Below are 13068 nucleotides of genomic sequence, written 5' to 3'. Positions count from 1 at the left end.
TTGTATTAGAAATTAGACTTCAATAGCATTCCAACGACATATTATTTATCTAATTCTAATTTCTGGATAAAATGATATGATAAAAACAAAAACCGCATAATCTGCTGTTTATCGCAAGAGTATTATTCCAATTCGAATTCTTATTTTTTTCTTAATTCTTCGACCCTTTTTTTTTCTTTATAAATAGAGGTCATATCTCCCCTTTTTCAATCATCAACAAGATTGATCATCAAATCATTCTCTTCTCCCTCTTTAGCCTAAATACTAGCTACCCTATTCTCTCAAAATACTTCTCCTAAGCACTCCAAGGAGTCCATACAATACCCGAAGTTCTATACTTAAACCAAGGCGTGAAAGGTATAATTGACTGAGGGTTTGGACCAAATCATCTCTATTTTTTTATTTAATTTAATTTACATTTGATTTATATTTTAATTGAAGTTACTAACAGTTTATTAATGATGTAGCAATTCAAGGAAACGTGGAAAGTGAGTAATTAATCACTTAATTATATTTTCATGGAAAAATTGAAACTAATAATCCCACTTTTGTCACTTCTTCTCAAAACAATCCCACCTTTAAATAATCTAGAAATAATCCCACATTTACCTATCATCTGCTCAAAACGGTCCTTTTTACTTATAACCTGTCGAACAGGTTAACTTTTTTTTTTTTAATTTCTTTAATATCTCTCTACCTCCTACCTTCAATGGCAGACCTCCATTACCAATACCACCACCAGAGCCCTACCTGAAACCTCCACGTCCCAACCCTACCCCTCTCACATGACCACCGTACCCCTAAAACCGGCCACCCAGCCACCCCAAAATTCCTAAAACCGACCACCCCAAACCCAGCCGCCCAGCCATCCCCAAACCCCTAAAACCGACTCGTATGTTTCATGATATACTTTGTTCAAGCCCATGAGTAGCAGCAACAAATACTGTGGTCATCTTCTACACAACATATTATTTTCTTACCCATGAATAGAATCAAGAGAAGATTACAAAATTTGGGGATAATTAATTAAACCAAGAAAATCAATCAAATATCAAACAATTTGAAAATCAGAAAATCAATCGAATACCCACAAGATAGTGAAAATGGAACCCGTGAATCCGTGATATTGAATCAACCAAAACAAGAACTTTTCATTATTTAGATTCTAAAGTCATATCAAAATATTTAGATTCTAAAGTCATATCAAAATTTTAGATTCTAAAGTCATGAAACTCTTGATTATTTTCATTATTAAGAAGAAGAATAGATTTAGAGTGTCGCTGATTAATTATGGAAACACAAGAAGAATGGAATTAGTTTTAAGCCGGCGTGGAAGGGGTGTAGGGTGGGAGTAACTCCGGCAGGGAGGACTGGTTCAGGTGGGGGTTTTGGAGGGGGCGAAGGTGATGAAAGGTTTTTTAATTTTTAATTTTTAATTTTTATCTTTATAAATTATTTAATAATAATAAGACCAATTAGAAGGTGACACGTGGCAAGTCACCTTCTAAAACCGGCTACCAATTTTACATATAGGTCAAGGGACTGTTTTAAGCAGATGAGGGTAAAAGGTGGGATTATTTCGGGAATACGCCAAGGTGGGATTATTTTGAGCAGCAGTGACAAAAGTGGGATTATTCGTTTCAATTTTTCCTATTTTTATTCTTATTGCTAGTATCATGATTAGGTTTATTATTTGATTTGACGAACGCTATTATGGTTGAATAGCTTCCAATATTAATGTTGATTTTTATTATATTTGTTGATCACCATATTGCATGTTTAAATGTAAATATGTAATTGAAAATTACGCCTAATAAGATAATTTGGACGACCGGTTTAGGTTCCTGTGTAATCTTGTTGTTAATTCAAGTGATCACAAATATTATAGAATTATGTGTTGCATTAATATTCAACCAATTTAGCATAATAATAGTTTAGAGCAAATTGAATCTTTGTTTGCATGCCTTTGAGATCACAGGAATAACTTTTCACTATAAGAATTGAGTAGAGGCCAATACGGGCGAATGTGACTCCATGACTCACTTCGTACCACCATCCCCGATCCTGCTTTGTGGTCGAGGGTCGAAGTAGGTCGTTGGGACTACTAACCATAACCAAATTAGAAATTTATAATACCTAAACTTACACTAAACTAGTTAGTGGCAAGTAAAGGGTCGAACCTAAAAGGACTAAGTGTATCAATTTGTGCTAACTAGACTAGTAGGAAAACTTGTGAGATAGAGAAAGGTTCAACTAAACACAACTAAGAACAAATAACTAAATCTAGGGAAAGTGGAATCCAATCAAATCAATACATTCAATAACATCATACAATTAGATGAAAATGACCTTGATTAGGAACAATCAACACATTTAACTCACTCTCGCACAATTAAGCATGTTAATTATCCTACTAAACTAATTCACTCTCGTGCAACTATCCTAGCAAAGGTATGGAAGAATTTAGGGCTCTCAACCAATTCACTCTCGCACAACTGATTGAAAGCACAATTAAGAGCATAGAATCGATTAGCTAGAAAGATTCTAATCCATAAAAGCATCACCCATACACAATAATCAAGAAACAATTTCATACTAATCACAATCAATCATTCAATTCATTAATATAACCTTCATCCAATTCCCTAGAACAAGACCTAAGCTAACATAATGAAGAAAGACATAGAAAACAAGGTAAAATAAGAATAAAAACAAGATTAAATAAACAAACTAATTAATCTACTCAAATCAACAAACAAAAAGCAAAAAAAAAATAAGAATAAAGCAAAGAAATAAAGATGTGAGAAAGTTAGAAAATGCTCATTGAATAGATGAGAAGAAGTTCCACAAAGTTGCTTCTTCAACCTCTCAAAAACTCCATGGAAATCCAAGCTTTCTCTCTCTACACTACTCCTAAACTAACCCTAAGAGAGAGAAAATAAAGGCTAAACTAATCTAAACTATCTAAAATAAAATGTTGATTCAAAGTTATTTAGAAAATAACCCCAAAAGGGGTATTTATAATACAAGGCTTAAAATAAAACAAAAGAAAATAAAATGAAAATAAAACTAAATAAAATAATTAAAATAACAAAACTAAAAACCAAAAAAAGAACAAAACTACAATAAAATAAAAAAATAAAAGAAAAATGAAATGGGAAAAAGAAATCCCCAAAACCCCCAATTTCCACCAAAACCCACGAAATATCAGACTACCCTCATCTTCTCTGTTTCGGGGGTTTTTGTTCCTTGGGAGAGTTACGTCACGAAGTCTGATCCGGCTGAGATGTACCTGCAAAACAACGGAGACTCCGGGTGGTTGGAGCTCCGCCTCCGACGATCAAGTCAGTGACTTGAAAAGGAATAAAGAGAACGAAAATTTAAGTGGCGATCTGCTCGGATTCCAAGCTCAGGTCTTTCTCTGATGTGAGAGAATAAGGGTGTAATAAATGATTCAACCTATCCCCAAAATGGGGAAATATCTCCCTATTTATAGGGTCGTTGGGAAAAGTGCCCCTACCTAGGTCACTTGACCTAGATTTTAGTGGGCTGCGCCGTTTTACGGCGCTCCTAGGAGTTTGGGCCTTTGAAATCTGCCATTTCAGAAACATATCTGAGGGCGCCAAGCGTCAAGAGGAAGTTGAGCCACATGGGCAATCCTAAGCTCGACACGTGGCAACCTCTCATTGGTCCACGTGTCTAGGGTAAAAATACCCTAAACATTTTCCCCTCACAGGTCGCACGTGCATGTCACGTGGGGCCTGTGAAACGTGTCCACCTTTCATAGGTGATCAGTAACGGGTAAAATTTTGAATTTCAAATCAAAATTTTCCCCCCATTTTTACTTTTTATAAATAGAAAGTTACCCCCCTTCCTTTTAACACTTTACATTCATATTGACTTTTTAGAGGGAGAAAAAGAGAGATTCTAGAGAGAGTTTTCTCTGCTCCCGCCTGTATAATCAGCGAGTTTCAAGCTTCCGAGTGCTAGCAGTACATCACCCGGTTCACCAGCTGTAGCGGTTTTCAGATTTTCCAGAGTCAAAGCAAGGTAACCGCCTGTACCATTTTAGCTTTTCTCCCCTTCAATTTACATACCATTTTTTCCACCTGTATGCCCGGCTTTCTTTAGAAAATAGAAAATATAAATGAGTTCCTAATCCTCCCACTCGGCACTGCCTAGGACACTCAGCCGATCCCCCGGAACGGCTGAGTCTAGAACAGGGGGTGCCTCTTCTGGACTATCGAAACCAATATGCTCATCTCCGAATTCCTCCCTCTCTTTGTCTGTGCAGGACACAATGGCCAGAACGAAACAAACGGCCAGGCGGACTAAAAGCCGGCGCACCATGAGAGTGCCAGCCGATGAGGTTTTCCCGGAAGGGGATCTGAGGAATTTGGAGGAGAGCGTATCTGACGAAGAGGCTCCCTCTACCTCCGGGAGCTCTGGAGTGAGAGAGGTATCCGGCGAGGGAGACGCCTCCTCCAATAAAGCCGGCGACGCTGAGGCCGGCCAGGGATCAAGAGCGGAATCCTCCGGCTCTGACCAGGGAGATTTTGCGGCTGACTATCAGCAGCCGCCCAAGGTAGCTGACAATCCCCACCCCAAAAGGACCCGGATGCTGCCGAGTAACATTGCCCTTCTTAACAGCGGGTTCAGGGCCTTTAAAGAGAAACACCCCTTTGGAAGGGGTTGAGAAGTTATTGTCCCTCCGGCTGATGCTGTGATGGCCTGGGGGGATGACATTGACCATGCAGATGACTACTTCATCTGCTATGAGGCGGTAATAGAAGCCGGCCTCCGGTTCCCCCTCCACCCCGGGATTAGGAAAATCCTTAAGGGGTATGATCTGGGGGTTTGGCAGCTCACCCTAACTCGTGGGTGAACATATTAAGTTGCATCGCCGCCTGCGAGTTCCAAAACTTGAACCCCAGCTTCTTTGCCTTCGCTCACATGCAGTACTTGAGCAAGGCTCCAGGCGGCCACGGGGCATGGTATACGCTGACTACCTTGCCCCAATATCTAATGACTTTGGACAAAGTGTCCAAGTGGTCTGGGTGGAAGGACAAATTTTACTTGATTTCTTCCCCCACTTTGAGACACAACCGGACACTGCGCCGGTATAACACTGAACCGGCTCTTCTTGGACGTAAATGCCCTCTCCCGACACTATCTACTAAAGCCCGGGAGCAAATCATTGAGCCGGGATTTTTTGAAACCACAACTGAGCCCATGGGGGATGGGAATCACATTATTGTTCCCAAGAACTGGATCCCCCATCCGGACTTCTTCGAAGACGAGTGCTTCTTGTCCGCCTGCGGGCTGAGCACAATGTTTCCCAGGGGTAGAATACTTCTCATCCGGAATAATTGTTGTTTCATTTTCATTACAAATTGCCTTCATTTTTTCTAACTTGAAATTCTTGTTTTTGCTGAAGAAGCCCTGAGGATGGTTGACCAGGACAAGACTCTTGCTAAATCTGCGGCGCAACTGCGCAAGGAGGCGGCCCTTGTCAAAAAGGCAGCCGTCGAGGCTAAAGATGCGAAGAAAGGCGCGGTGAGACCGCCTGACTTTATGTTTCCATTTTTTTTTTTTATATCGGTTGGGTATACTTATATTTTGCTTCTTTCTCAGGAGTCCGCCAAGAGAATCCCTCGATCATTCTCCAAGCTTCTCAAAAGGAAGGGAGATGATTTGGAGAAGGCTCCGGCTGCCAAAGCCGCAAGGAAGGATCCCCCCCAGAAGCAAAGTTCTGCCCAATCCGGTCGTCCAACGACTGGGGGAAAATCCCCTGCTGTTCTGAAGAAACTGAGTGAAAGCTCAGAACAGCAGAAAGCGCCGGAAGCCTCTAAGGCTTTGAAGGGTGGCGAGCCACCTAAGGTTGCAGGCGGTGCGGCAACCACTGGGGAGGAGAACAAGCCGGAGACCCATCCGGAAGTTCACGGTAAGGAACGAACTGAAATACCTTGGCCACTTAATTTTATGAGAATTAAGACTAAGGTTGATTCTTCAAAAGGGTCAGCCAGCAGCCGGCAACGGATGAATGCCAGCTACGCTGCTTCTATCTCACAAAGAACTACTTTTGATGCAGATCTGCTTCCTAACCCGCCGGATCTCGCCGGCTTCGCAAAGCGGATGGTGAGGACCCTCACCCGGTCTGAGAAGGCCTTCATACCTGATCTGCAGGTCGTGGACTTCGACCGGATAATGGGCTCTCTGGCTGAGGTACATGATTCTTCTATCTTGATGTCTTTAATCTTTATTCTGACTAAGTAACTCATAAACCGGCTGTTATTGATTCAGGCTATGGTGAGAGTGGACAATCTCCGGGGTCCCTTCAGGCGGAAGCAGGAAGAGGTAAATGACGCTAAACGGAGGGCCCTAGAAAATCTCAACTTTGCTGAACATTCTGATTATATGTGTAATTTAAAGATTAAAGCAGTAGAGTTAAAACATGAGGAGCTGATCCGGAGTTTGACGGCTGCAAACGATGAAGCTAATAGTCGGGCTGATGACCTTGATAAGCAGCTGAAAGATGCCAAGTCTGATCTCAAGGCATTAGAAGATGCTGACAAGGAGAATGCCCAACTCCGGATTGACAATGACCGCCTGAAGCTTGAGCTCATGACCCTGCGCAACAAGCTGTCGGATGAGCTGGCCCAAGAGCAGACCCGGCTGACTGAGGAGAATGAACGGGACAACTTGGCCCGGTTGAAGATCACCTGGGGCCTCCTCTACCCAGAAATAGACTTTGAGGTCTATAAGCTGAGGTATGATTATGCCACTGAGGTGTATGATGCCCAGCAGCTGGGTGATGCTCCTCCGCCTCGCTTCCAAGACTGGGCTGCTGAGCAGGGATATGAAGTCTCTGATGATGAGGAGCCGGCGGATGATCATCAAGAGGGCCAAGCCAGCCAAACTCAGCCGGAGAAGACTCCGCCTCATCCTTAGGGGAGCCTCCCACCTTTCTGCGGCAGTATGCCAATCTATGTTATTTACCGGCTTGCATGCCGTGTTTTGTTGTATCTTTTTACCAACCATGGGGTTGGGTTAACATTTCCACTTTCTTTCTTTACCGGATGTGTCCGGTTAACAATTATTCTGGCCTTTGTGCCATTTTAAATATAAATGAAGTATTCCGACTCAGTCGGATTTTATATATGTCTGTTTTGAGTTTTTTCAATTTGAATTTTTTATGTGTATGCAATTCTTTAGTATTTTGCCTAACTTAAAAAAAAGCATGCGGCAATTTGCAATCCGGGTGCTCTTGCCCCTAGGCGGCTGTGTGGTTGGTTTTATGCCAGGCTGATTGATTGGCTTGAAAACACTTGATACTTGGAGAAGTATGGAGTGTTTTTAGGCCAATCAATCACAATGGTGATTGCCCCAAACCAAGTGCACAACCGGCCATAAAAGCGGGCGCTTTGAGCTTCTTACTCAGGCGGTTATATTCCGTCTGGGGTTAACGCGTAGCCATTACACAATCCTTTGCCCCAATAGGGGAAGTGAGTGCAACTTTGGAATAAATAACCCAAGTAAGAATTTCTATCAATGACCGACTGATGCTTATGAGCATCCAGTATCTGGAAACTTATTCGTTCTTCATAGGTTATTTTGGTCAGACGACTATGAGTTGGCCAACTTGGTCGTTCAATTTTTGCCGTCTGCATGGGTACGTAGAACCGACAAATAGTATGTTCTCTGCGACGATTGCACTCGGAGGGGTGTCGCCGGACGCCTTTGTCCATGCTGGGACAACCGATTTTATAAAATGAGCAACCATCCGGCTATTTTAGCCTCTGGTCTTGTTTGGGACCGGTTGTATAGGCACTAAACGTTTTTTGCTTAGTTTTTAGTCAGTATTGAATTTACACTAAGTATCAAACTTAGTTTTTTAAACAAGCGGGTTAGTTTGGGTATTACCCAGGCAGATAATCAAGCAGCTGAATAAACACAGTATCAAACTTAAATAAACAAGGGATCCGAGTAGTACCCAGGCGGTCCAACAAATATTACCTTTACTAAGTGTCAAACTCAGTTAGGTAAAGAAGAATCCGCCTGGGTATCACCCGGATGGATAGTTAAACAAATAACTCGATTTTGCAAACACAGTCCGAATCTTCATTAATTGACTCACTGTTTACAAAAAGTTTACAATCTCAGAAGTAGTACTTTTTTAGGTTGTCTACATTCCAAGTTCTAGGCAGACGCCTGCCGTCTGGGGTTTCTAGGCGGTAGGTGCCATCCCTTACTTCTTCACAGATCCGGTAGGGGCCTTCCCAATTTGGAGTTAGCTTTCCCAGCTCATTGGCCCTACCGGTTGCCTCCATTTTCCGTAACACTAAGTCGTCAACTTTCAAAGGACGCTTGTGTACTTTTTTGTTGTAGGCTCTAGTCATTCTCAGACGGTAAATCTCATGACGGAAGGCGGCATTGCCCCTGCGTTCTGGAAGTGAATCCAACGCCAGGCGCATTGCTTCCCATTTTGCCTCTTCATCATACAGCATGACTCTGAGAGTCCGCTCGTAATGTTCGATGGGCAAGACGGCTTCAGCACCGTAAACCATGAGAAATGGGGTTTCACCGGTTGCCCCTTTCGCTGTTGTCCGGATGGCCCATAGAACATGGATTAATTCTTCTGCCCATAAGCCACCGGCTCTTTCTATTTTCTTTTTAATGCCGTTTGAGATGAGTTTGTTGAAGGCTTCAACTTGGCCGTTTGCTTGGGGCCGGCCAACAGATGCAAAATAGCTTGAGATCCCCTGATCTCCCAACCAAGTTTTTAGCTGAGGCGTCTCAAACTGAGGACCATTATCAAACACCATAGACATAGGTACCCCATACCGGGTGATAATGTTCTTCCAAATGAAGGAAATTACGTCTGAGGTCTTGATGTTTTTAACCGCCTCAGCGTTCACCCACTTGGTGAAATAATCCACAGCCACCAAGATGTAGCGCTTTCTGCCTGGAGCAGGCGTGTAAGGACCTAGAATGTCCATGCCCCATTTTGTAAACGGGATTGGGTTGTGGATGGCCGTCACATCAGTAGCCGGACGGTGAATGAGTTTGCCAAATTTTTGGCACTTGTCACATTTCTTCACCAACTCCTTGGCGTCTGCCTCAAGAGTGGGCCAAAAGTAATATCGTGTGGCTCTGACGGCTAGGGACCTGCCGCCTATATGAGAGGCGCAGAATCCCGAGTGCAAGTCTTCGAGAACTTCCTTCCCCTTTTCTGGGGTGACACACTTCAACAGGGGCTTAAGAAATCTTGCTTTAAAGAGTTCTCCATTTTTCAACTCGAAGCTTGCAGCTCGCTTCTTCAGGACGGCTGCTTCCTGTTGTGAATCCGGAAGTGTGCCGTCTGAAAGATAAGCCCGGATGGCATCCATCCAGGTGGAGCTTCGGTCTAAGGTTCCAATGGGCTCTTCATGTATGCTTCTCTTTTCAAGAACTTCTTAAAAGACCGACCGAGGAGTATCACAGCAGGCGAATGAAGCCAATTTGGACAAGGCATCCGCCTGGTTGTTATCTGACCTGGGCACTTGATTCAGACGGAATTCCTCAAGTGCCCCAGTCTCTTCCTTGACTGCCTTAAGATATTTGATCATAGCCGGATGAGTTGCCTCATATGCTCCTTCATACTGGCTAACGACCAATTGTGAATCAGAATAGGCGTCAATCTTTGTTGCCCCTGCTGCCTTACACATGCGGATTTCGGCTAGCAGTGCTTCATATTCCGCCTCATTATTTGAGGCTTGAAACTTAAACCGTAGTGCATATTCAAATTTGTCCCCCTCTGGGGACTCATATATAATTCCTGCACCACAGCCGTTCTTTGTCGAGCTTCCGTCTACATGCACTTTCCAAACCTGATCAAAATTATCCGGTTGTACCGGTCGGGTCATTTCAACAATGAAGTCGGCAAACGCCTGACCTTTCACTGCTTTTCTAGGTTCAAAAGTGGTTTCAAGACTTTGCATTTCAATAGCCCATTTCAACATTCTTCCGGATGACTCCAAAGTAGACATTGGCCGCTTGAGGGGCTGGTCGGTGTAGATTACCACCGGATGAGCCAGGAAGTATGGCTTCAATTTCTTGAAAGCCATATACAGAGCAAGGCCAAATTTTTCTACCATGGGGTACCGGAGCTCAGCATTTTTTAAGACATGGCTAATGAAATAGACAGGAAGCTGAACACCGTCTCTCTCAGCAAGGAGAACGGCACTGAGAGCATGATCTGAGACGGCTAAGTACATGTATAACACCTCCCTAGGCAGTGGACTAACAAGTCTTGGCAAAGAGTGGAGGTGTTCTTTCAGCCGTTGAAAGGCCGCCTCAGCCTCATCTCCCCATTCGAACCTGGTCTTCTTCCTGATTGCTTGGAAGAAATAAAGGCATTTTTCGCCTGACCGGCTGAAGAATCTCCCCAGAGCAGCCAGGCAACCGGTTAATCTCTGCGCTTCCTTGACAGTGCAGGGTGACTTCATGTCAATCACCGCCTGTATCTTCTCAGGGTTAGCCTCTACCCCCCTTTGATCAATCAGGAATCCGAGAAACTTCCCAGACTCAACACCAAAGACGCATTTCTTAGGATTTAACATGACCTTATGTCGCCTGAGTGTGCTGAAGGTTTCTCGGAGATCAGCAAGGTGATCCGCCTGCTGTTTGGATTTGACTATCATGTCATCAATGTATGCCTCTACATTCCTCCCAATTTGATTAACAATGACAGTATTAATCATCCGTTGGAACGTAGCCGGCACATTTTTCAAGCCAAACGGCATCACCGTGTAACAGAATAGCCCCTGATCAGTGACGAAGGTCGTCTTCTCTTGATCTTTCTTCCACAGGGGTATCTGATGGAAGCCGGAGTAGGCATCCATAAAACTCATCAAGGCATGACCGGTTGTAGAGTCGACTAGACTCTCGATCTTTGGAAGCGGATAAATGTCCTTTGGACACGCCTTGTTGAGGTCTGTGTAATCAACACACATGCGCCAGGTCCCATTCGGTTTCTTAACAAGGACCACATTGGCCACCCAGTCGGGAAAATTACAAGGACGAATGAACCTGGCGTCTAGCAGCTTTTTGACCTCGGCAGCTGCCGCCTGACTTCTTTCCTCGCCGTGATTTCTTTTCTTTTGCCGGATAGGCTTCTTTTTGGGGTCCACGGCGAGTTTGTGGACAGCGAGATCCGGGCTGACGCCTGGCATCTCTTCCACTTCAAAGGCAAAAATGTCTTTGAATTCCTTCAGCAGAAGGTGCAAGCTTGCACCCAAGGTAGCATGAGCAACCGTCCCAACCTTAACAGTACGTTCTGGATGGCTGTCATCCAGAACGAGATCAATGCTTTCGCCAGCCGGTTGGGGACGGAGCTCATCTGACCGTTCACCGGTCAGTGATTGCTATTTTTTCTCTTTCTTCACCTCCACCAGCAGAGGTGCTTTTCTTTTCTTTCCGGCTGCTGGTGGGGCAGGAGCTGGGTCGACATCCTTGACATTGTCAAGGTCTATGGGTTCCTGATCGCCTGGGGCCACGGTATCTCGGACGGCTGAGAGATAACACTCCCAGGCCGTCTTCTGATCCCCATTCAGGGAACCCACAGTGCCGTCATCCCTCTCATACTTGATGAGCATGAGAGATGGGATGATTACTGCCTTGGCTACGTTGAGAGTTGGCCGGCCAAGGATGATGTTGTAGGCAATCAACTCTTCAACGACCAAGAATCTGACGACAATATGTCGTCCCTGGCCTTTCTCCCCCAGCCGGATGGGTAAGTCAATTCTACCGGCTGGGTAGACCATCCCACCCCCAAAACCAACCAAGGGCTGGGTGACTAGGTGCATGCTGCTGACATTGTATTTCAGCTTTTGCCGGCACCGGAGGCTGATGATGTCTGAGGAGCCGGTGTCTATAAGGATCCGTCCAACCAGCTGGTTGGCAACCTTACATTCAATGACCACCGGGTCATCATGAGGGCGGCGGACGCTGCCCCTATCCTACTCAGTGATCAAGATGTCTGGGAAGGAAGAGTTGGCAGACGCCTGCTCATCATCATCTTTGTCCATCTTTCGAAGATGGCTCTTGGTGCCCCGGATGGTGGGGCCACCACATGAGAACCCGCCTGCTATAGTGTAGACCGGCTCCTTGTCGGTATCCGAACTACTAGCAGGCTAGGGGGTAGTCTTGGAGGACTGACCCTTGTTTTTCTTTTTTGCCCCAGCTGGGGACTTAGAAATATAGGACTTCAGCATCCCCTTGTCAGCCAGACGGTCCAACGTCCGTTGAAGGCTGAAGCAGTCGTTGGTGTCATGGCCAACTTCCTCATGGTATTGACAAAATTTATTTTTGTTCCTGGATTGAATGAAACTTTTCATTGGATTCGGCTTCTCTAGGAACATCCGGTCCTTTATCTCCATGAGGATGGAGTTGCAGTCCTTGTTAAACTCGTACTTTGGAACTTACGGTTTAAAATCTTTCTTCTTCTTCTGGGACGGCTGGTCAGAGTCACTAACCGCCCAGACTTCTTTTCTCTTCTTGCTCTCCTCTTTCTTTTTAGCCGGCTGAGCAGGCCGGTTGTCTTTCTGCTTGTCAGACTTCTTAGAGTCCGACTGGCTTCCAGGCAAGCAGAGGTCGGTAGCTTGAATGTAGCTTTCCGCCTCTCTGAGGGCCGCCTGCAGGGTGGAAGCCCCTTTTCTGACTAGGTCGAACTTAAAGGTCGTCCCGTCTCTCAGACCTTTGAAAAAGTCTTTAAAAGCTACCTCATCAGACAACCCCTGAATCTAAATTCTGATCAGGTTGAACCGCCTGACATATGAGCGCAGCCCTTCTCTCTCTCCCTGCTTTACAGTGCTCAAATCAAGGCTTGTTTTCTTAGCAGGGATGTTCATTGAGAAGTTGGAAGCAAACAGGAAGACAAGCTTCCTGAAGCTATCGATGGACCCGGCTGGCAGATTGCCAAACCATTGTTGGGCAATTCCTTTCAATGTAGCCGGGAAGCATCGACACCAAGTGGCATCATCCAACCCCTGCAAATACATGAGGTTGGTTTATGCCATGAGGTGGTCT

This window comes from Chenopodium album, chromosome 1, assembly GCF_948465745.1.
Source record: "Chenopodium album chromosome 1, dcCheAlbu1.1, whole genome shotgun sequence".
In the NCBI taxonomy this organism is placed as follows: domain Eukaryota; kingdom Viridiplantae; phylum Streptophyta; class Magnoliopsida; order Caryophyllales; family Amaranthaceae; genus Chenopodium; species Chenopodium album.
This window is presented reverse-complemented; position numbering follows the sequence as displayed.